We start from the raw sequence: 25,274 nt of genomic DNA, 5'->3' as shown, positions 1-25,274 counted from the left end.
TGACACAATCAAATCACCTGTTAAGGATACAATGACATAGTTAGTAACTGACCACTAAGACTCCAAATGCAGCAGATTTCTAATAAAATAATATGCATGGATATTTCAAATATATATATTACTATATATTTAAGGCATTTTATGACCCTTTTTATGAGCTGCACAAGTTAAATGAACAGTATGAGCGGGGTTGGACAATGTACGGTAACATATTAAGCCATAAAATGACATGATGGGGGGGGGGGGGGGGCTCCTGCGGGAGCTGGCACTGCGGTGCTGGGAAGAGGTGCTTCTGCGGAAGCAGGCTCTGCTGCGGCAGAGAAGGGTTGTAAATATGGGCTCCAGCGGGAGTGAACACTGCTGCGGCAGTGTGAGGGAAAGGTGGATGGGTGGGCGGGGAAGGGGGGCTAGGGCTCCTGCGGGTGTCTGGGCGGGTGGGGTGGGTTTTTTGTATACCTTTAATAAGTAGGGCTGTCTGGGAATTGGAAATTTGGGTGGAAGGTGAGCCGTATAGAAGTTTGTGGAAGAATTGAATGCCGCTAAGGTATCCTTTAATGGAGCTGACTTGGAGGGTTTTTTTTTTTGTTTTTTGATGGCGTTAAGATAGGAGATGAAGGAGGTGATAGCTAGCAAGGAGAAGTCGGGGAACGATAGCTTGTGAGCCGTGTGAAATGTTTTGAAACATCTCCACGCTGTTAGGTAGGACTGGAGGGTTCTGGGGGAAACGGCTCGGAGAATGGAATTGAGGGAAGCTTCGAGGAGGGGTCTCAGGGGGTGGTTTATGGGAATATCAGCTCTGAATAGGGAGGTACTGGGGTCGGGAGTGGGTCCGCCTCCGGCGCCAAGGATCTGAATTTCTGGAAGGAAGAAAGGAGAAGAGAGTTAACTATTGATTTCTAGACCCAGGAATGTGTTTTGCGGTCATAATGAATTGGTCGCAAGCCGAAATCCAAATCGGGCGTCTTAACAAAAGGCATTAGAGTGGGGGAATGGGAGCGGCCTTTGTTGACGCGGTGCACGGTAGCTTCGTTGTCGCAATAGACAAGGATGCTAGTGACGGGCCATTCTTTACCCTATAGAAAAGCTGCAATGACTGAAGGGTATAGCTCAAAATAGCACTGAGGATGATAGCTGATGCGGAAATCTGGCAGCTGTGGGGGGGCGGGGGTTATGTGAATGCGAACCTGCGGTCTTGGAAAACACCTCCGAAACCGATGGAGGGGGTGACATCTGTAAGCGGTTGGATATCAGTTGGGGAAGAAATCAGGTTTTTATATAAGGATTATCCGTTCCATTGTTCAAGGAAGGATATCCACAGACTGAGTTAGTTGCGGCATGGGTCGGTTAGGGATATTTGGTTCTCTAGGGCGTGGGCGGAGGATGTGAGAAAGGGTAGATGGAAGATGAAGGGGGCGGCCTTGAGGGATGATGTGCATTGTAAAATTTAAATGGCCTAAAAGCTTGCGCTTGGAACGGTTGGATTAGTTAAGAGTGAGGAAGTCCCCAGAATCGTTCTATCAATTTTCTCTTTGGGTCTGCTGAAAGGCTTTTGGGTAGTCAAAAATGTGCGGCTGGGGAGGAGTCGGGGGGCAAGATGATCAGAAAGTCGTTTAGGATATGAACCGGAAACTGTATGTCATGATTATTGGAGAGGATCCAGCAAATTGCCTCTGATAACATGTTAAAAAATTAAGGGCTGCTTCTGCAGCCGAAGTGAGGCAGTGAAGTAATATTACTCTGCCAGCAGACACTGAATAGGTGACAAAAAATCTGGGTGGATGGGCATGACTTTGGGGTAGAGGCAATGTCGACTTTGGCCAGCCAAGCACAGTGACTTTTTTTTTTTTTTTAGGAAATTATATTATATTAGGAAATTCACTGATTCAGGTTAGGCAAAGGCAGATTGGAGCAGATAAGGCTTCAAAAGGAATTATTTTGTATAATTAGAACATGTGTTTTGGAAATAACACGTAGTTTTTGTAAAATCAACGAAATGAATGAAATGACTCGAAAAAGGATTCGTTCATTTGCTGAACGAGCCACAAAGATCCGAGTCGGTAAAAATGATTCGAAATCACGCTAGACGTAATCTCTGTAATGGACGAAAGAGGGGGGGAATGGCGGGCGCTGGGGCTTGCGCAATAAGTGGAGGGATGTTTGTTCGCGTTGGGTTTGGATGGCGGCGCTGCCGGCCATGGGAAGGAAAGGGGAGTGTGCTGAGGCATGGGCTGTGAATGGGACTTTTGCAGACTGCGGCGGTAAACTCACGCTACCGCGGCGGCTTGAAGAAGCTGCTGGGTTGTGATCGAAGCCGTGAGCGGCGGGCTGGCGTTCGCTTTGGTAGATCGGCGCGGGATGTTTGCGCTGGGGCTGGCGAGTGCTTTCCGCAGACCTGCCACGGTCCATTTCGCTGTTGCTGGAGCGGATGAGAAGGCTGAGGCGTCGGAAGACGCCGGGGAAGGTGCCGGTGATGGCGTGGCGAGAAGGCCTGCGGCCCCGTGGTGCAGCCGCGGGCTCGGTTGTAGGATCCTGCGGGGCGGTGGTGGCTTGAGTTGCGGCTAGGGTTGCTACGGGATCTCGTGCCACTTCAAAAGCGTTATCCTCTGGATAAAAGGTGATCTCGGACATGTTCTCGGTGGTTGGATGTGCCAAAGTGTTGACGAGACAAGAGATGGTGAAGGTAGGAATGTTGTGATATTTATAGGGATTTCCTGGGTTGATTGGATATGGAGAATGATTGCTGCCGTGTTAATTATCTGAGCGAGCTCCTCCCTAAATTTGTTCAAAAACATCACATAAATCAGCACCAGAGTCCACATCTTTGCAATTTCTCGATGTGCGGGTGGAGAACGACAGACTGGAAGCTCAAAGAAAGGTGGTTGTATAAAAATAGCCTAACTTAGTTATAACTACATTTCAGCTGTTCCAGTTTAAAAGAGTGTAGTGTTTTTGAGCCCTGTCTTATGTGTGTGGTGTCAGGAGTTGCAGATGAGGCAGGAGCGCTTGACAGAAAGAAAAGCAGATCTTCAAAAAAAGCAAGAGGAACTCAGGCAACATGAACTAGAAAATGCTGAGAAGATACAAGTAAGTCAACATTCTGAAACAACTACATGGATATGAATGGATAATGTGCAAACATACATTGGTAAACCCTTTTTTGCCTATTTTTCCCTTTAAGGAAAATGAGGCCATACGGTTAAGGGCCATAAAAAAAATAAACGAAGAGAAAGATCAAATCAAAGAGCTAAAAAAAGACAATGAAAAGCTAAGAGAACGGCTTGAAGCCCTGCTGGCAAAAAAAACCCTAATTATGGAAGCAAATTAGTCTCATTAATAATTCACGCAAAAGACACGATGCACACATGCGTAACCAAATTCACATGCATGAAACGTAATTCACGTGCACAAAATAAAAATACATATTCATAAAATACGTGTCACAAACGCAAAACACAATCCACAAAAGTACAACTGTGTACAAAAAGTTTTGAATCTTTAAAATTCACGAGTAAATCGTGACTGTGAATGTACGAATCGTCATTCGTGTGTGAATCACCCTGGATTTGCGTGTGTGTATTTTTGAGACTGTCCTGGCAGCCTGTTTCTCCCACTTGTGTGACTCGTACTCTTTAGCCAATCAGATGCCAGCTCACCATTCAACCAATCATAACCCGCCGAGAGCGCAGGACTCAAGGAGCCCAGCTTTGCACACCTTTTGCGCAATCTGAGTTAATTAGAACGGAAATGAAGCTTTACGTCAGCAACTCGGCATGGCGAACGAAGAACGGGATGCACGTGTAAGTGATTTTTTTTAAATAGCAGTGTATTGTGACTAAAAACACATTATGTTGTGGACAGTGTTGTTAATAAAACGTTCAATTTGCTGGAGTTAGCACATGATGGATTGACATTGATGGAGGTTTCCGTGGATCACATAGCCAGCTGTTCCCTACCCCCCTCCCCTCCCCTAAATTTATCATTAATTCATTTAATTTTTTTAAGGTAAAATGTTTTTTTGACAGGCGTTAACATCAGAAGTGGAATCAGCAGCAAGAGCTCTTTTTGATGTTTTAGCCAGGGGCCTGGTTCCATCTTCAAGTAGCACTAGTACATCAAGGAGTTCTAATACACCAATCAGAGAAAACAACCGATTGAGTGGGACAAGTGGCCTTACTTCTCTGCCCACTCCAGAACCAGAAAATAGGGTGAGGCAGGCGTTAAAAAGGTAAATTTTTGTTCTTAACATTTTAATATTTAGTATTATTTAAATATTTTAAAATCTGGTAGTAGCCTAACCCTTATAAACAACCAAAAGATAGAGCTTTTGTTGCTTTCTTATCTTCTGCTGAAATGCTGTTCATAAATTTGTCTTTTTGTCATTCTTACCGTAGACAGTTCCCAAGTATGCTTGGGACTGAACATGGCCAGCCTAGGGGCAAAAAACGTTTCTCTGTGGCGAAACCTGGCAATGTGAAAAAGACAGATTTTCAAATTTATGTGCTTGCCGAACCAACCCTGTTTACTCCAAAAGGAGATGAAGACCTAGAGCTTGTACGTGCTGGGCTTGGGAAAAGGCTGTTAACTCTTCCAGACAGTTTTAAACACAGTGAGGTAATTGCAAACATGATCATAATGCAAGTATTTATATGATACACAGTTTTTCCCCATTGCTTAAGAAAATGAATGATGAATGTGGTGTTTTACGTTTGTTAAAGATTGTCACTCTGCTTGAGGAAGAATTTCCTAAACTGAAAACCCTTCAAGGGGGCTGGATGTTTTACAAGTCTACAGGTAGTTATAATTTGCATGTCAAGTATAAAAAAAAACATGTATTGAAGGATTCATTTTTTTTCTGATTTTATTGACAAAAAAGGGTGTGGAAATTGGAAATTATGCTGCCGCATTGTGCTATTAGAAATGTCCTACTTTACACATCTAAAGTCCTAATTACAAGCTTTCACATTCAAGTGTTACTTTGCTAATTCTGGATTTTTTTGCTAAATGCAGACTATTTATGCTGTGTGTAACATTCAGTAACATTCATTTATAATGACTTTTCATGAATTTATGTATTACAATTAGGGCCGGGACTTTAACGCGTTAATTTAGATTAATTAATTACACAAAAATAACGCGTTAATTTTTTTTAACGCATTTTAATCGCACTTAATTTTGCACCGCGGAACGTTTCTCACTGGATGAGTTTCAGCGGACCGATTATACTGGAGCACCAACTAGCGTTCAGACTAGGGCTGTGTCCAAATTCAGGGTCTACATCCTTCGGAGGACTCATTTGAAGGATGTTACGTCACAGCGCCGCGACGAAGGCTGTCCAAATTCATAGGATCCTTCAAATGCGGCCCACAAATACGTCCTCCTTTTCCCCGAATTTGAAGGATGGGTCTGGTGGATCCTTTCCCGTCCTACCTATCCCACAATTCTTTTCGGCAGAGGCTTCCAGAATTTTCAAATAATGGCGGACGAAGCAAGCGGTAGTAATAATGGAAGTTTAAAAAAAACTGGCGTTTCAAAAAAAATTTTTTTTACAGCGGTTGTCTAGTAAGCCCTTTGGTTTTAGCGTTAAGCTTTTTTTTTTTTTTTTTTTTTACATTTGTATGTAAATATGTTAAAAAACATCACTTTCGTAAACAGCTTCTTTCTTACTGCCTGTGTGAATATCCCCTTACACACAGCTAATTTCTTGTTAGTGATTGAAGATGTTTTTAACGCTTTTAGGGATGAAAGAGCAGTTATTTTGTTTTGTGCAGTACAGATAACCTTACTTCTTGCTTAGCGCTGTCACGGTTGCTAGGCGACAGGATATGAGCAACGGGGAAGGAGGGAACTGAAAGAAGTGTAGGCTGTCCAAATTCACTGACACCTACTTTCAGGTTTTGCGGTCTTCGGAGGACCCCTCCTCCTTCAACCTGGTAGGAAGGATCCTAAGAAGGATGCAGACCCTGAATTTGGACACAGCCAAAGGAATGCACATATCACCGCAGCACATCGAGCCTCAAGTATCACCTCAATGCTTTTACAGAAGGTCTACCAACCTATAGGGTACCTGAATTTCTGAAATGTAGGCTAGTATATTTCTAAATATCCCAGTGTTTCTCCTACCATTATCTTAGGGGGGCGCGTTTACAATGTCTCCTCCAAGAAAACACGGACTGGATCGCGGACTCCATTCATAAAAACCGAATCTACTATAGCGCGGAATGCCACGTAAATTCGTCTATTTTTGGATTGATAAATCAAAAGTTGGTCTGTCACTTAATTCAAATCGCGATATGGACTAGTGTCTGTAAAAACTGAAATGCAAAAAGACCGTTTTAATATGAATCCTGCATGTACAGTTTGCTTCTGTATGTTTGAATGGCGGAGACGCGTTTTTTTTTTTACTGCACGCGTGATGCTCCCGTTAATTTTTGGCATTTGCATCTCAAATGAATAGATAGACTCAATCTCCAAAGCTGCTGTCAGTGTCACTTTTACCGTTTCATTTGAGAAAACTAGCATCATATCATACTTTACACACAGAAACTTCACGGCAACCTGTCAAAATAAAAGTACGGTTTAACATGAAACAGAACAATATTCCTATTTAAATAATTGACAAAAAACAATATATATGATAAAAAATAAATATAACAACTAGATTAACCACTTAATTGTAGAAAAAAATACTACAATTATTATTTAAATGTTAAATTATTATTATTTATTGATTTTAACAGCAAACCTCTGTTTGTTTGCCAAAAATTAAAAAGGTTTATTTTTCATTTGATTAAAAATAAATAAATGTTTATGCTTTCATTTGATTATGAGAAAAATTAAAACACAAGAATTTCTTTAAAAAAAAATAGCAAAAGATTGTAAAGCCCTATTGTTCAAAATGTTAAAATATAGAGTTTTGGATTTATTTTTTCACTGAAATAAATGTTTTCGTTATTACACAAAGTAGGGTAAAGTACCGAGAAAAAAAGTATGTAAACCTAGGGGAAACACTGTATCCTATTGCTACACTTAATGGCAATATTGCACTGGTCTGTTGGACTTGGTTGAACAAAAATAAACAATATTTTGTTGCTTAAGTTTATGTATTCAGTCATTATTCAATGGTATACTAAAAATCCATATGAAAAAACTTACTTCTCACTGTTCTCAGGTCAAATATTTATATGCGATTAAAATGCGATTAATTTCGATTAATTAATTACAAAGCCTCTAATTAATTAGATTAATTTTTTTAATCGAGTCCCGGCCCTAATTACAATATGTAGCTATTGTGGAAAAAACCAATAAAGAATAGCAGGCACAGCAGCGATGGTTCAACCATTTGTAAAGTTTATAGCCTGCCCAACTTAGGAACTTGTGCATCAAAATGATCACTGAGCTACCCAGTGATGAATACAGTTTAAGAGAATATTTATGTCCAAAATCATTTTATAATTGTAACTAATAACAACAATTCTAATAGCACATGAAGGCAGTATTAGCCCTGAGTTTGATTCTCCTATGATTTTACTGTCAGGTGGTGGTGGGCCGCGTAAGCTGTCTATAATTCCCACAGACTGTGATGGATACTCAACTCGGCTCCTAAAATCAATGTCAAATAATGGGAAGAACATCCTTTTTGTAGTTCCACTACAAGAGCAGCTTTCTATTGAACCATTACCCTTTGATTCTGTAGAGTTTGCAAAGATGCCACAATCAAATTGTATGAAATGTGGCAGGAAAATGCCACTGCCGTTGCTACCCTTACACATTGAAGAGTGCAAAGTAACTGAGACGGTAGGTTTTAATTGTAAAGTGTTTTTTTTTTCTCTCTCTCTCTTTTCTTTTTAGACACAACTTTCTTAGCATTTCCATTGCAAACCCATTTCCTTTATTTTAGAAGTCTGTAGCTTATGTGACTGTTCTTGATGATGAAGATGAAAATGTTAGCGGATCCACTGACCAGCCGAGCTCACATCACACAGATTTAGAACAATCATCACAGGTATTTTGATCAAAGTTCATTCCTTGATAAATGCAGATGTGTTTTTGTTTAGCAAAATGTTGACAAGAATCTGTGGTTCCATGCAAATTGTTGTGTGAGGCTATTCTGGAATTTGATTAGTATGATCTGAAATTTTTGACTTTAGCATATATGGTATTCAACATTTATGTTGAAACAATTAAGTCGACAAATTGATTTGTTTTTGCTGGAAACCAAGGAGTAACGTATGTGTGTGTGTGTGTGTGTGTGTGTGTGTGTGTGTGTGTGTGTGTGTGTGTGTGTGTTTTTTTTTTTTTTTTATTACAGATTTGTCCCATTTGCCAGATTTCTTTCCCAACAGATGCCTTACCTTATCATGCAAGCATGTGTGGTGAAGGGTAAGTTTAGACTACAGTATGTAGAATGACATTTTACCTGTAGGCCCTAACTTTAATAAAAAATGTTTTATTATTATTATATTTTTTTAAACATTCATTATATAAAAGACAATGGATTGGTTTTACAGACAGGGCTTAGATTAAGGGCCTTAGTTTACTTTTTTTTTTTATATATAAACATGTCTTAGAGAAGAAAAAAAACATTACTGGTGTGCAATCTTCAGACAGATTAATGGCACTGACATTTTCAGATATGTCAGTGCAAGTTGCGTTCAGTTAAATAGGCTCAAACATGCATTTTAGTCTGGGACTAGGAATTTAAATCTTGTCTGTAAAACCGGGCAAACGTCTTTAGCTGTGAAGACATTTTATTTTGTCTATGTAGAATCAATGTTACTTCATTTGTGCCGCCAAAAAAATAAAAATAAATAAATAAATAACTGATTGGATAAACGAAACTGAAAAGTTGTATGTGACATACCTATTCTAGAGGGAGGGCTTTCAGTGCCAGTGACTCTCCAAGCACATCAACAAGAGAAGAATTGCCAGGACCCTCAACTTCACAATCAACCACATCGCTATCAGCAGGTTATGCACAACACATTCTGCTTGGGTAGTGCTGTTGTACTGCTGTGAAACAAGTGCATGTATATTGAATTTTTTTTCTGTGTTGTGGCTTTTTGACCCTAGATTAATTTTTCTATAGTTGTAAAATGTCTTTTGCATAAATTGTTTCTTTTTCAGAATGGAAAAATGAAACTGACCCACAGAATGCATGTCGCATGTTCTGTGAGGAATTGCTGTCCCAAAATGCACACTGTCCATCTCTGTCATTACTCCTCAACCAGTTTGATACTGTGGATGAGCAGGACAGTACACTGGTTTCATTTTATAAAATGAACAGTGCTAACTGGTCAGCTCCATTTAAATGTAGATTGACAGGTATTGCTTGCTGTAATTATTAAAACTGTCATTATTTGAAGCAATCATTTTACAGTTTCTGCAATGTACATGAGCTTGCTGTTCTTTGTTTTTGTTTTGGTGATGCCTTTTTAGGAGACGCAGCTGTTGGCAAAGGAGTCAACCGTCATGTTTTGTCATTGATGATGCAAAAACTGAAGACTGGCTTCGCTTTAAATTTGGGTGTCTAATTGGTTACTATTCTAATACAAACACACACACACACACACACACACACACACACACACACACTTTATATGTTGATCACTTTTTTTTTCCCTTGATTCTGATGGTCATCAACCTTTCTGCATGATTGTATGCGGATGATGTATGATTGTTGGTGTCAGACAGACTTATTTAAGTCCATATGTCCATCTCAATCAAGCATGGTTTGTGGAGTAGACCTTTGAACTTAAAGAAATAATAGATCCCTTTAGAACCTCGGATACATAAAGCCTGCAATATAAGCCCTTTATGGTGCTGGTCTGCTTCTGAAAACAATTTGTGTGAATTGGTCATTTGGGCCATTCCCTACAAACACATAATATTAATGTTTTGCATCTGATGAATGTATTTAAGATCCAGTGGTGGATTTAGTTCTGTAAAAATATGCCAGATGCAGATAATGTTATGGCTTTTAAACAACTAGTACTGTTAAAGATGATTGTCTAACAGATCATATTTTTCTTAAGGTGCCTCTGCCGCAGCCCTTTTTGAGGGGGGAAAAAAACCACTGTGTCCCCTCTGCATCTGCTGTACTACGGGACAGCAACCTATTCCGAATGGCTGGCCGAATGATAGGTCATTCTTTTTTACATGGAGGTCCTTGTCTTTCTGGACTGAGTTTACCTGTGGTCATCCTTCTAACTGGAGGGAATGCTGACAGTGCAGCTTCAGCTCTGACACTGGAGGATTGCCCAGACCTAGACCACAGGGAAACCATTAGTTTGGTGAGTACTTGCAATGCAATAAAGTACTTCAGTAAAAGGTTTTTTTTTTTTCTTCTTTCTGTATAAAGATGTCACTGAATCATTGTAACACTTTTCACATTTTTTGATTTGTTCTTGCAGCTCAAGAAAACAGAACTCACTGAAGAAGAAATGACTCGATTGACAGATCTTTGCCTTTTCTGGGATCTCCCTGTTCCTTCATTGAGCAATCGGGACTGGCTGTTTCAACAGCTGTTGTCACATGCTGTAAGTTTATTTTATAATAATATTGTGACCGAAGTCATTAAAAAAGATTCAGGCCTTATTTACATAATCAGCATCTTCTAGTAACATACTTTGGGGATTAAAAAACATGCATGTTTGTACAGTACTAAATCATGGTAATAACACCCACCTTACGAATATTGCGATTGCGATTTTATTTGCGTTTTTTTTTTTTTTTTTTTTTTGCTTTTTCAAACAAGCTACATACATACATTCTAAATGTATTCAGTGCACAAGAAGTGCATAACAAAACATTTCACCATGAAATAACATAGTATTAAGTTTAATAAACAAAACTGTAGTAAAATTGTCTTTAAAACAGACAACATAAAACAAATGAGCCATTTTACTTTTTTCCCGGTACTTTAGCCTACTTTATGCAATAACGAATACATTCATTTCAGTGGAAAAATAAGTCCAAAACTCTCTATTTTAACATTTTGAGGGTTCTAAAATCTTTAGCTTTTTTTTTTTTTTTAGAATTTTTTTTTTTTTTAGAAATAGTTTTAATTTTTCTGATAATGAAAAACCATAAACATTTATTTATTTTTAATCAAATGAAAAATAAACCCTTTTAATTTGTCAAACAAACAGAAATTTACTGTTAAAATCAATGCGTGGAAGAAAAATTATATTCAGTTTAAAACGTTTAAATAATAATTAAGTGGTTAATCTTGTTGTAATATTTTTTTTTATCATATATATCGTTTAATGTAAATTATTTAAATAGGAATATATAAACACCTACATTATACTGTACAAAAGTAATACAAGACTAATATTGTTCTGTTACATGTTAAACCGTACTTTTATTTTGACAGGTTGCGACCATGAAGAGACAGAAATGACATGCCTTAGTGTAAATAAGATAAATAACATAAGTCAATTTAGTATGTTTAATAAAAGAACTATGTATAGACCTGTTCTATAGGAAAGATAACCTTAAATGACTTCTATTGTGATGTGGCGCTATATCGAAAATAAAATTAACTTCTTGACGTTCAAGGGGGGCGGGGGTGCCGTTGGGGGATAGATAAAATCGCAGCCTTGTGCGGTTTAGAAATCGCATGTGCTTAAATCGCGATTTTTTTGCGATTGCGATTAATTGCACAGCCCTAGTCCATCTATGAATCCTTGTAAATTATTAGTGTGTGTGTGGGTTGAGTTGGGTTGGGTTTGGGTGAGGCATTTAATTCTGAGGGGTAAGTTTAGGGTAAGAAGCTAGAGATTGCATTGTGTCAGTGTGTGGTATGTATGTATGTATGTAATGTTATGTATGGTGCTTTTTTTTTTTTTTTATCTCAGACCAGGCTTTTTCAAGCCAACCTCAGAGTTTGTCTATGTTTTCAGGTACTTGGACGTATTAAATGCCAGATTAAAGATTTGAGAAAAGGCATCAAAGACACCGGCATCTGGCCACTTCTGTCACAGAGACTCGACAGTCACCACGTTGTTTTTCCAAGGGAGTCAGTTAGGGACATTACATCACAGGTTAAGTATACTTATTTTAAATATGCTATTCTAAGATATTAATTCTGGTATTATCTGGTGTGTATATTTTATTTTTCATTCACAAAAACACTACAGGGAAAAAAAGTAAATCTTCTGTATAACTGATTGTGTCATTATAGATGACACACATTATTGTCATTTCAGGGTAGTCATCACTTTCAAATGTAGCTTTCAAATGGTCATACCTGAGCCCCACTCGGTTGGCATGGAGTACAAGATATGCAAAAATAGCAACTATTAAGAACACAGAAGCCTTACAAGGGGTGAAAGTTGAAATTAAGGTTAAAAAACAAGATAAATTGCTGTGTATTTCTAAATTACAGCTGTTTTGTAATTACAAAAATTACTAACATTGTAAGTAGACCTTGTCAGGAAGAAAGTCAATAAATGCATGCATTAGTAAAGCAATTTCATGACCTCATTAGTATTCTTATTTTAAACATTATAGGAAATTCTTCAGAAAATTGTATGGCCTAAACCTGTGGATGATGAGGACGATGAGGACAACGATGACTCCATTTCTGTTGAAAAAATGAGTGTCATCACAGGCTATATGCGAAGCTTTATTGAAAAAGGTATGGGTTTATTTATGCTACTTCCGTTGCAAATGGTCTTTTGGTTAAAACGTGAAAGTCTATTTTAATTTAATAACAAGGATATAACAAACCAACTTGAATAAGTGTTTATAAGGTTTTTTCTTTCTTCTTTAATTATTACTCTTTCATAGCATCACCCACCATGCTGAATCACTTAATGAAGTTCTGGGTGGGATGGGAGTTGCCAGAAGAAAACCTGGTGTTGGAGTTGGTGACTGCCAAGTTCCCTGTTGCACACACATGTTTCAATGCATTGCGCCTTCCCTGTCACTACCAGACCTATGCTGCATTCAAAGGAGACATGTTAATGTGCCTGAACTCTGTAAATAGTGGGTTTGGCCTTGTTTAACTAGAAAGAGAAGGGGGGGGGGGGGGGGGGGATGTATTTGATGAACGGATTTGCCTCTTGCAAAGATAGTGATATTGTTAAATCAGTTTCATTTAACCAGAGTTCTAAAAATATAAGAGGCTAATGTGTTTGAACTTTAACAAAGTTATAAATGTTAAACTATTTTGTGTGCTAATTAGTGTACATTTGAATGTATTCTTTTAAAACAGAAAGACTGGTGGGTAAGAATGCAAAATCAAAGGAATAGTTCACTTAATTCCGCGTTACTGTTTTTAGACCTGACTTAATTGTGTTCTAATGTGTTCGCACAAATATTGTATACATAGACCATATAAACCACTGACTATAACATGGCCCAAAACATTCAAAATTCATCATTTGCTACACTGAAACTAAAAATTCATACATGTTTAAAATTGTGTGGGTGAATAAACAGTTGGTGAGCTATTCCTTCAGCACAAAAGTTGCAGTAATGTTGTTCAAGTAATAACTATTGTTATATATACACACAAACCACTTGTTAAAAATTGAAAACTTTTAATAACACTTGGTGTACACACATTGCTTATGTATTAGATGTTAGAAAAAAAAGTGAAATACACAAGTTAACTACATGTTTAATGTTATTTTTTGTGTGTGCTTCAAAAATAAACTCTTGTTTTCAAGTATTAACATAAATCTAATTGTATGTGTGATTCTTTCAATGTGCATGTTTACCCATTGTACAGAATGTGCAAAACGGATTAAGTTAATCTCTCAATGAACTGTACAGTGCTAAGATATATGTCCACTCCAAAAGACTCTGAATGTTGCATTGGATCAATGGTTCTTTGAAGTTCTGCTATTTCATTTTCTGTTAAGGGAATGTTAAGAACAGGAACATGCACCCCACGGTTTGGGTCCTCAGGGTACCCGCTGTCCTCCCAGTCAATGTTTGGTATGGCAACATCCTGAAGAAAACAAATTGATTAGATCATTTGTGTGATCGGTGGTTTTATTTCCATTTTTAACTTTTGCCTTTATCTCATGTGGATGCCAAATTTACCTCTGGCTCCAAAACTGGATTCTGGAACTGGCCCACTTGCCACAGCTGATTGGGTGTCAAACTGTGTTCTGTCCTTATGGGATGGTTGTCCCAAGCATCATGAAAGGCATCCAAGCTGGCCTGGATGCGTGGCAGGAATACATATTGGCAGCAGAATAAATGCAAAGAGTTGCTAATATCCAGCAAGTGATTGTCCTCCAATGTGTGCAGAATGTTGTAGTAGGTACTCGTTACTCCTATAAAAACATCACGCCAGAGGCGTTCAATTCTGCATATAAAAAAAAAGAGAAATGAATGTATAGCCCAATAGAATCAGCAATGTCCATGAGAAACAAGCTGAAAAAAAAAATTGTAAAAAACAAACACTTTTTCAATGAAAGTGACATACAGACCAATCATTTGCTAATTGTACTCCCTAATTCTATTGTCAGCCATACATTTTGGGTTGGCCAAGACCAGGGGTGGCAAACTCTGGTTCTAGAGAGTTCAGCTCCAAACCTAATTAAAACTCGCCTGCCAGTAGCTTTCTAGTAACCCTTCAGACCTTGATTAGCTTGTTCAGGTGGGTTTGATTAGGGTTGAAGCAAAACTCTGCAGGGCCTTTTTCTCCAGGACCAACATTTGCCACCCCTGGCCTAGACCCTAACATCAAATAAGTAATAGATGCCTTAAAAGTGCTTTAACCCCAGCCCAGTAATTGCTGCTTGCAGCTATATTTGCATTTGTTTCTGTACTTTTACCTGTTAGAGACACTCTCTACTACTTCAGACACTAATGTCGTAGGTCAAATGATAACATAAAAATATACATCCAGATTACAAACATAGCACAGAATTTTGATTATATATGTGGTCAGTTAAAAGGAAGTGAAATTAATTAGGTGATCAATGATATGCATGAAGTGAAATTACCTTTGATTGTGCACACTTTTACCAGCAATGAAGCTGTTGTCTTCAGTGCCACGAATTGAAAACATTAGTTCTGCAATTCCCACATTTTCACCTCCATGATCACCTCTCACTCTACCAAAAAAAACAACAACAACTTCACATCATGTTGGGTTGCAAACACACACAATTAACCCTTATCTAAATTATAATTTATGGACAACTTTAGCAGGTTATAAAGAGAAGTACAAAAACAAACCAACAAAAAATTAAGCAAAATAAACATTTTGCAATTTAATTCTAATACCTCTGGGGAAACCCGTGTATATTCACAGCTTCTCTGAAAAAGGCCAAATGGGTGTCGGAGCGGTTGTTGTTTGAAATGTTCAGGTACATAATCTGTAGAATATATACAAACACATTTGTATGGGCTGAAAATACACAGTAGTGAAAAAGCAATTGTCAGATAAACGTACAAATGCAAATATAACCGCAAGCTGCGATTACTGGGGTTCAGGCACTTTAAGGCATCTATTGCTTCTATTCTGTTAGGGTCTAGACCAAAAATGTATGGCTGACACTAGAACAAATTCATGATGCAGATACATTTATGCACATTCTGTTGTAAGATATATGTTTTTGAAAAATGATTGGTAACTACATTAGAGAGTAGAATGAGCCAATGTGTGGTTCTCTACTGCCATCTAGTGGTTCTAATGGCAGCTGTATGTCACTTTCATTTAAAAGGCATTTATCTATCACCAGAAATCTCCAGTAAATAAGAGATCACTTTCCATCACTATCTGTGTGCCATACAGTTTTTACCATACAACTTTATGGGATGCCATAAACTCAAAAGCAGAAGAAACAACGTTTGGTGCATAGCCCCTAAAAAAATTACAATTAAAATAGGGTTTCAGTGCCACATGCTTGAACCCCTAATAAACATTTTAAAAAGTCTTACCTTTCTTGAATAACCATCTATTCCACCAAAGATGACCAAGTTGTATCTGTAAAAAAAAAATAAAAAAATAATTTAAAAAATATATATATATAAAAAAAATATATATGTTAGGGATAACTTGCAGACATACCTGATGAGTTTATGGTTGGTGTCTATGTGCACCATGTACCTGGGGTAAGGAACAGAATATGCTCTACGTGCAACACACCGCAGGTTGGTCATCCTGGAGAGAACACCGACACTGTCTACACGATGCATGGATGCACACACTCTATCCCACTGTAGGCGGTGCCCCTGTGCCAGTAGAGCCCCTCGAACCATACGATATCCTGCATCTGGCATGGAGTTCTTAATCTCTGTGACAAGGGCATCAAGCTCTTCATCTGTACATGTGCTGTATACAGCACTCACAGATAAATTGTTTTCAGCCATCCTCCTAAACAGCGTTGCACGAGACACACCAAGGATATCTGCAATAGACTTGACTGGCAGTCCAAGTTCTATAAGATGGGCAATTGTGGTAGTAGAAATTGAAATTCTTGGACGTCCACGTCCATGTCCTGTTTCCAGCTCCACTGTCATGGAAACCTCCTCCATATCCCTAAGACGCTGTATGAGGTTGCTTAGATCTGTAAGGGCTACCATGACATCCTCTGGCATTTGAATTATTTCAGCAAGGGCGCTAATGAATACTAGTTCCTGTGTGCAAATAAACTGTAGGTAGTCAATGTTCAGTGGCTGTCTCTCCAAGACATGGATCAAACGATCATGAAGTCGTTGAAGAATGTACTGCTGGAGAGATTCCTTAAAAAAATAGAGTAGATATAGATGTGTTTCAATGTATAGGCAATATGGTATAGCACATTTCCACTTTAAACAAAAAGATTTTTTGTTTGATCATTGTTTATAAGTAGTGTCTATCAGTAAAGTACAAAATTCTTCACATATTTATTACTGTAAATGTAACTTCACACACACGGACCTGACAAACTACAACAAACACCAGTTTAGAAAGTCATAATGAATGATCTTTTCACCATACTCAAAATGTAAAGACAATAGTCAGTAACATGCTATTTTTTACTATCCTGACTGCAAGGTTTCTTTTTCAAATTAATAACTGTGATTGTCTTGGCAAACAAACGTACCGAGGCGATAAAGTGTCATGAAACAAAGTAATCACTTACACGTGCATCCCGTTCTTCATTCGCCATGCCGAGTTGCTGACGTAAAGCTTCATTTCCGTTCTAATTAACTCAGATTGCGCAAAAGGTGTGCAAAGCTGGGCTCCTTGAGTCCTGCGCTCTCGGCGGGTTATGATTGGTTGAATGGTGAGCTGGCATCTGATTGGCTAAAGAGTACGAGTCACACAAGTGGGAGAAACAGGCTGCCAGGACAGTCTCAAAAATACACACACGCAAATCCAGGGTGATTCACACACGAATGACGATTCGTACATTCACAGTCACGATTTACTCGTGAATTTTAAAGATTCAAAACTTTTTGTACACAGTTGTACATTTGTGGATTGTGTTTTGCGTTTGTGACACGTATTTTATGAATATGTATTTTTATTTTGTGCACGTGAATTACGTTTCATGCATGCGAATTTGGTTACGCATGTGTGCATCGTGTCTTTTGCGTGAATTATTAATGAGACTAATTTGCTTCCATACTAATGGACCAGCGCAAACTACAGGGCAAACACCAGGAGACCACCGCAAAGGTAGGTGGTCTGGAAAGGTAGTCATATACTATTATAGTATATATTGGAAAGGGGAGAGAGACTGAAACTACTCAGAGAAACTGTCAGGCTGTTTCCCTGGACTCACCTGCCTCATGTGGCTGAAGAGTGAGACGTTCCACACTTAGAAAGTGGCCAGAGTTATCTGAACTAGAGAGTGGATAGTGCAGAGATGGTCTGCTCATACAGTGAATGAGATTTACAATAGCCAAACACATCTTTATTTTAGCTAGATTTCTGCATAACCTGAGCTGAAGTAGCACAATATTTCATGAAATGGTTAGATTTTATTTTTAAATTTAGAAAATGTCATTAAAACTTCACTTCGCAGTCCTTCCCCATTTAAGCTCATGAAGTAAGCAGTTCAGAAGATCTTGGTTGTGTCATACTCGCTGTTAGAAATGATTCTTATCTTATTTTATATCGTTCATCTGTTGTAATTGCAAATGAGAAATGGACACCGGGTCAGTCTTATTTTGTTGTGTTTCGATTTTCAGTTTTGAGACAGATGGAGTAACAAGAAAATATCAGAATAAATATTAATATAGAGTTATTTTTGAAGTTTGAAGAAAAATGAATGCATTTCTTGAAATACTGTAATAGCTAAAATGTACTGTATAGTAATGTTACACATTTTCTTGTTTCCCCCTTTTTCATAAAACATTTGAGGTTGAAGACACTGGTCGAGACTGTGACTGCGGTGGCGCACAGTCCATCAGAAAGGAAATTCTGGAAAGGCAGGAACAATTTGAGCATGAACAGCAGGAACTGATTGAGAACTTTAAAAAAACCCTGACTCTTCTCCTCCATTCTCACAACACACTGCAGGAGCAACAGAGAGAGCTTGAGAAAAGACGCTTAGAAACACGCAAATGGGTAAAAGCTTACACACACATACATTTAGAGCAGGGGTCTCTAAACTCGGCCCTGGAGGGCTGGTGTCCTGCAGAGTTTACCTCCAACTTGCTTCGACACACCTGTCTGGAAGACTCTAGCATGCCTAGTAAGACCTTGATTAGCTGGCTCAGGTGTTTAATTGTTCTGCAGGACACTGTCCCTCCAGAACCGAGTTTGGAGATCCCTGATTTAGAGGTAAATGTGTTAATGTGGAAACACAGAAAGACACACAGATGTCACTGTGGCACCTCTGTCTTCTGTCAAGTTTACAGACTATTCATGTGTTCTACAGGAACTAAAACTGGAGGAACTGAAGGAATCACTTTCCATTGTAAAACAAAAGCAGCTCCTGCATGCACAGATGAAGGACAAGATTCGATCGATTTATGAAATGATCGCACCTTACTGGAAAGCCCCTGTGGAGATTGAGGACACCTCTGCGCAGTTGGAACTGGTGAATAATGAAAAATACTTCTGGCAACTTAGAATAAAGCAGTATTTGTTGTTGATATGGTGATTAAAATGAAATATGTTTTTTTTTTTTTTTCATTTTCCCTCCAGATTCGTAAACATTTCCTCTTAGTGAAAGCTATAGCTGATGAGGATGGCAGTCAGCTGAGATTAAGATCCAAGCTCTGAGGATGTTTATCCACTGAAAACAACCAGATATGCCTTAACTAAATAAAAAAATCTGCATCTGACCACCCTTTTGAAAGTATTGTGTATTGGAGTGGGATACTGTATGGAAATGGAGATTTTAAACAAATTTTTATTAAAAATAACATTTTTAGTATACTTTTGTTATGAAGAGTAGGTTTAAAGTGGGACTTGTAATGTGGAGGTGGACTATGTAAGTAAACATCTAAATGCTAAAACTCATCTTTTATTTCGTTAAATCTAGTAACTGATTCATTTAAAGCAGTTTAAACTCAAAAAACATACGTAGGCTAAAGGCCCGTTCACACCAAGAATGATAACGATAACTAAGGGCGTTTGACCTTCTTTGCACATTCACTTTCTAAACAGTGGGTCGGTACTTCTGCATCGATGTAGGGTGATTTTGAAATTGAATAAAATAAAATAAAATTTAAATTAAATTAATAATATAAATAAAAATAAATTAAATTAAGAAATTAAACTGAACAAATCTAATTTTTGTTGGATGGCATTTTGAACTAGCCAAATGAGAGATATGTGTGTGTTGGTGTTTTTTTTGTTGTTTTTTTTAGACTTTGGGGACAAAATTGTTTCTCGTAGTGTGCAAAATCTGAATAAAAAAACATATTAAAAAATCTAATATTAATTAAAAAATGTTTTTAAATTAAATAACATTAAAATACATTTAAAATTGAATTAAAAAAAAAATGTAATTAAATTAAAATAAATTAAATTAAGAAATTAAACTGAACAAATCTAATTTTTGTTGGATGGCATTTTGAACTAGCCAGATGAGAGATATGTGTGTGTTGGTGTTTTTGTTTTAGACTTTGGGGACAAAATTGTTTCTGGTAGTGTGCAAAATCAGAATAAAATTAAATATTAAAAAATCAAATATTAATTAAATTTATTTTTTTTTAATTAAATAAAATGTAAATAAATTTAAAATTTAATAAAATTAAATAAAATTTAAATAATAAAATAAAATAATATAAAATAAAATAAAAATAAATTAAATTAACAAATTAAACTGAACAAATCTAATTTTTGTTGGATGGCATTTTGAACTAGCCAGATGAGAGATATGTGTGTGTTGGTGTTTTTTTTTTTTTTTAGACTTTGGGGACAAAATTGTTTCTGGTACTGTGCAAAATCAGAATAAAATCAAATATTAAAAAATCAAATATTAATTATTATTATTTTTAATTAAATAACATTTAAATAAATTTAAAATTAAATAAAATAAAAATAATAAAATAAAAATAAATTAAGTTAACAAATTAAACTGAACAAATCTAATTTTTGTTGGATGGCATTTTGAACTAGCCAGATGAGAGATATGTGTGTGTTGGTGTTTTTTTACACTTTGGGGACAAAATTGTTTCTGGTAGTGTGCAAAATTTGAATAAAATAAAATAAAGTAAATAATATATAAAATAAATTAAAATAAATACAAATTAAACTGAACAAATCAAATTTGTGTTGGTTGAGATTTTGTCTGCATAAAATTAAATTAAGTTAAAAATATAAATAAAATAATATTTTGTAAGTTCAAACTCGCAGGCGCCATAGAAGTCCACTATATGGAGAGAAATCCTGAAATGTTTTACTCAAGAAACAACTTCTTTACGACTGAAGGAAGAAAGACCTTGGATGACAAAGGGGTGAGTAAATGATCTGTACATTTTTGTTCTGGAAAAAACTAAAAAAGATGTTTATGTCTTTCTTTCTTCAGTCGTAAAGAAATGATGTTTCTTGAGGAAAACATTTCAGGAATTATCTCCATATTGTGGACTTCTATGGTGCCTGTGAGTTCCAAAATGCAGTTTAAATGTGGCTTCAAATAGTTTTGAAATAATTTTGACTCCCATACGATACCTGACTGAAATATCTCGATATACTACTGAACCGATACTATGACAAAAACAGAACATCAGGTAGAGTAAATGAATAATAGATTATCCAAACTGAGGTTATAGTTATTTTATCTCTTTAAAAAATAAATACCACTACACAGGACTAAGGTGAGCAACTACCGAGCCTACAGGTATGTAGAGATCTTTGCAACTTGGAAAGAGCTAAAAGGATAAAGCCAAATCTTATTTCATGATATAGTAATTTTATTACACAATAACAATTTATGTAATGTTATAGTACATTTCTGTTATTTTATCTTTGTTATTAATAATAAGAACATAGATGCAAGTAAAAAACTAAAGGACAAATACAATAAAATAAAGACCCTAATGAAATAATTTTTTTGTTTGAATTTTTATAGGAAGGAAAGGAAAGGAAAGGGGGTGAGTGAGGCCAAGTATGGTGACCCATACAAGGAATTTGTGCTCTGCATTTAACCCATCCAAGTGCACACACACAGTAGTGAACACACACACACCATGAACACACACCCGGAGCAGTGGGCAGCCATTGCTGCGGCGCCCGGGGAGCAGTTGGGGGATCGGTGCCTTGCTCAAGGGACTCACCTCAGCCGTGGTATTGAGGGTGGAGAGAGTGCTGTACATTCACTCCCCCCACCTACAATCCCTGCCGGACCTGAGACTCGAACCTGCAACCTTTGGGTTACAAGTCCGAATCTCTAACCATTAGGCCACGGCTGCCCCCTTCTAGATTTCTATTTTAATGGTTACATTAAAAGTATTAATCAAAAGCATGTCTAATTATTTGAAATCATTAAACCTACATGATTTAACAGCAATTTCTTAAAAGTTGAACAAAAAGTACATTTCAAGGCCCTAAAATACATTTCATTATTTTTCTCAAATTCTGTGAATCTGTTTTATATTAATTTTCTGCATTCCATTTTAATAGTTTCATTCCATTTTACTAATCAAAATCATGTCTAATTAATTTATAAATAATTATTAGAGTATTTAAAGAATTATTTATTATTTAGTTCTTTTTTCCCATCTTCATCTTGTGTATTTACAATTTTCTTGTAAATAAATTATGGTAAATCAAGTTTCTGGAAAAATATTTCTTTCATATTGTTTTAATAATACTTTTATTAGTAGCTAGTAGTAGTACTATCATTACATTAATATTAATATTTCTGTCAAGTTTAAACCGAACCTTTATTTTGATGGGTTGCTGTCTTTACGTTTCTGTCTATGATATGAGAATGGTTTTTCTCAAAAATAATGGTAAAATGCTCTTAAACTGACTCTTACAGCAGTTCTAGAGATTATATTTATGTGTTTGTACTCATATGTTGAGGTGGCAGAGGCTGAAAACACTGCTTCAGTATGTTTGTAGTAAACTGCAAATGTCCATTCATTCCGTCCACATTTTCTGCTTCGCTTTAATCATAGGGCCCTAAATAAACAGTGTTAATACAGCTCTTATCGAAATGCACTCTTAAAGTAAAGCAGGATATCACGATACCTTTTTAGTACACTAGCTTCAAAGGGCTCTAAATAAACACAGCCGAGGAAAAAAGGGTCTTATCTGGTGGAACGATGGTTATTTTCTAAAAAATATATACTTTTTAGCATTAAATGCTCATCTTGTCTAGCTCTGTGATTTGCATGCGTACGCTGTGTACTCTGGTTCAAGACAGTTAGGGTCTCATTTTCTCCTCTAACTTCAAAATCATCTGTCATACCTTTTTTTTAGGTACAGGACCTTCTTTGCACATTCACTTTCTAAGCACTGGGTCGGTACTTCTGCAGCGATGTAGGGTGATTTTGAAGTTGTTTTTCGACCTTAATTAAAATAAATTAAATTAGCTAATTAAACTGAACAAATATTTGGGGACAAAATTGTTTCTGGTAGTGTGCAAAATCTGAATAAAATAAAATATTAAAAAATCAAATATTAATTAAGTTAAAAAAATAAATAAATAACATGTAAATAAATTTAAAATTAAATAAAATTAAATAAAAATAAAATAAAATAAAAATAAATTAAATTAACAAATTAAACTGAACAAATCTAATTTTTGTTGGATGGCATTTTGAACTAGCCAGATGAGAGATATGTGTGTGTTGGTGGTTTTGTCTAGATAGTGTGCAAGGTCTGCATAAAATAAAATAAAGTAAATAAAAAAAAATAAAAAAATAATAATCAAATAAGATTTAAAAAAAAAAAAAATTAACTGAACAAATCAAATTTGTGTTGGTTGAAATTTTGTCTGCATAAAATTAAATTAAATAATATTTTGGAAGTTCAAACTCACAGGCACCATAGAAGTCCACTATATGGAGAGAAATCCTGAAATGTTTTCCTCGAAAAACATAATTTCCTTACGGCTGAAGAGAAAAAGAAACGAACATCTTGGATGACAAGGGGGTGAGTACATTAACTGTTAATTTTGGTTCTGAAAGTGATCTACTCTAAATAATTGTAGGCCTATACTATGTGCAAAAAAAAAAAATTACAATGAGGTTGTTGTTTTGCAACAAGGTGGAGATGTGTTGCTGACAAAGTGACAGGTACAAAAAGACACATCTCTTTAACCTGGCCTACACATAAAACATTAACACATTCCTATAATACAAATCAGTTAAAGGATTGTTAGGCTGCATTAATTAGGTCAACCGGAACCGAAAACACTTCCCATAACACCTGATGTACTCGTTGCATCATAAGAAGAATGGCATCTTCGCTAATATTAGTCTGTTTCATTCTTATTCCAAGGTCACCGTAGCCACCTGACCCAGCCTGTATCCAGATCAGATGGTCACTGCAGTCCCCCGGATCCAGTCCGTACCCTGCTCAGATCATGGATCACCACCTAGAGATGACTTCTATAGCCCTGAATGTCAACCAGATGAGCTCCAGAGACAGATCATCAATGAAGACCTCGCCAGCTAGACGGGCATCGGCGCTACACCACAGGAACCTGATGAGTTCTCTGCAATCTGACATTGGTACAAACTGCTGGTTTCGTCTGGCCAGAGGAGAACTGGTCCCCCGACTGAGCCTGGTTTTTCCCAAGGTTTTTTTTTCTCCATTTCTGTCACCTGTGGAATTTTTGGTTCCTTGCCGCTGTCGCCTCTGGCTTGCTTAGCTGGGGACACTTTCCAGCGATATCGTATACTATTTGAACTGAACTGGATGATGATATCACTGAATTCATTGATGAACTGCCTTTAACTGAAAATTGATTGTTTACAACAATGCGTTACTTACACACTATTGTCCTGTTTAAATACTGTGAAGTTGCTTTGACACAATCTGTATTGTTAAAAGCGCTATATAAATAAAGGTGACTTGACTTCACAATAAGTGTCATAGATTTCACATAATGATAAAATTAAATTGAAGAGGAAAATTGTTAAATACATTCTGTTATTAATCCCCATAACATTTACAATTGAAAATATTTTTTTATTTTTAAAGCTAATAGCAGTTATAATTGCTAGACATGTTTTGTCCGACGTCTCAAGAATGACTGCTGTGTGCATTGAATTTATTTAATACACGAGTTTCACAATTTGAGTTGAATTACTGAAATAAATGAACTTTTCCACGACATTCAAATTTATTGAGATGCATCTGTGTATACAGTCGTGGCCAAAAGTTTTGAGAATGACACAAATATTAGTTTTCACAAAGTTTGCTGCTAAACTGCTTTTAGATCTTTTGTTTCTGTGATGTACTGAAATATAATTACAAGCACTTCATACGTTTCAAAGGCTTTTATCGACAATTACATGACATTTATGCAAAGAGTCAGTATTTGCTGTGTTGGCCCTTCTTTTTCAGGACCTCTGCAATTCGACTGGGCATGCTCTCAATCCACTTCTGGGCCAAATACTGACTGATAGCAACCCATTCTTTCATAATCACTTCTTGGAGTTTGTCAGAATTAGTGGGTTTTTGTTTGTCCACCCGCCTCTTGAGGATTGATCACAAGTTCTCAATGGGATTAAGATCTGGGGAGTTTCCAGGCCATGGACACAAAATTTCATCGTTTTGGTTCCCGAGCCACTTAGTTATCACTTTTGCCTTATGGCACGGTGCTCCATCGTGCTGGGAAATGCATTGTTCTTCACCAAACTGTTGTTGGATTGTTGGAAGAAGTTGCTGTTGGAGGGTGTTTTGGTAC

General features: G+C 36.8%; 1 long non-coding RNA gene across 1 annotated transcript; it reads left to right on the top strand.

Moving 5' to 3' along the window:
- The first annotated feature begins 11,909 nt into the window (after window positions 1-11,909).
- On the top strand, window positions 11,910-13,014 carry LOC141293333 (uncharacterized). Its single transcript, XR_012340722.1, has 3 exons — window positions 11,910-12,044; window positions 12,514-12,640; window positions 12,793-13,014. It is a non-coding gene; the product is annotated as an uncharacterized lncRNA (long non-coding RNA).
- The last annotated feature ends 12,260 nt before the right edge of the window (window positions 13,015-25,274 follow it).

The sequence above is a fragment of the Garra rufa genome, chromosome 20, assembly GCF_049309525.1.
Source record: "Garra rufa chromosome 20, GarRuf1.0, whole genome shotgun sequence".
Taxonomy (NCBI): Eukaryota; Metazoa; Chordata; class Actinopteri; order Cypriniformes; family Cyprinidae; genus Garra; species Garra rufa.
This window is presented reverse-complemented; position numbering and strand designations above follow the sequence as displayed.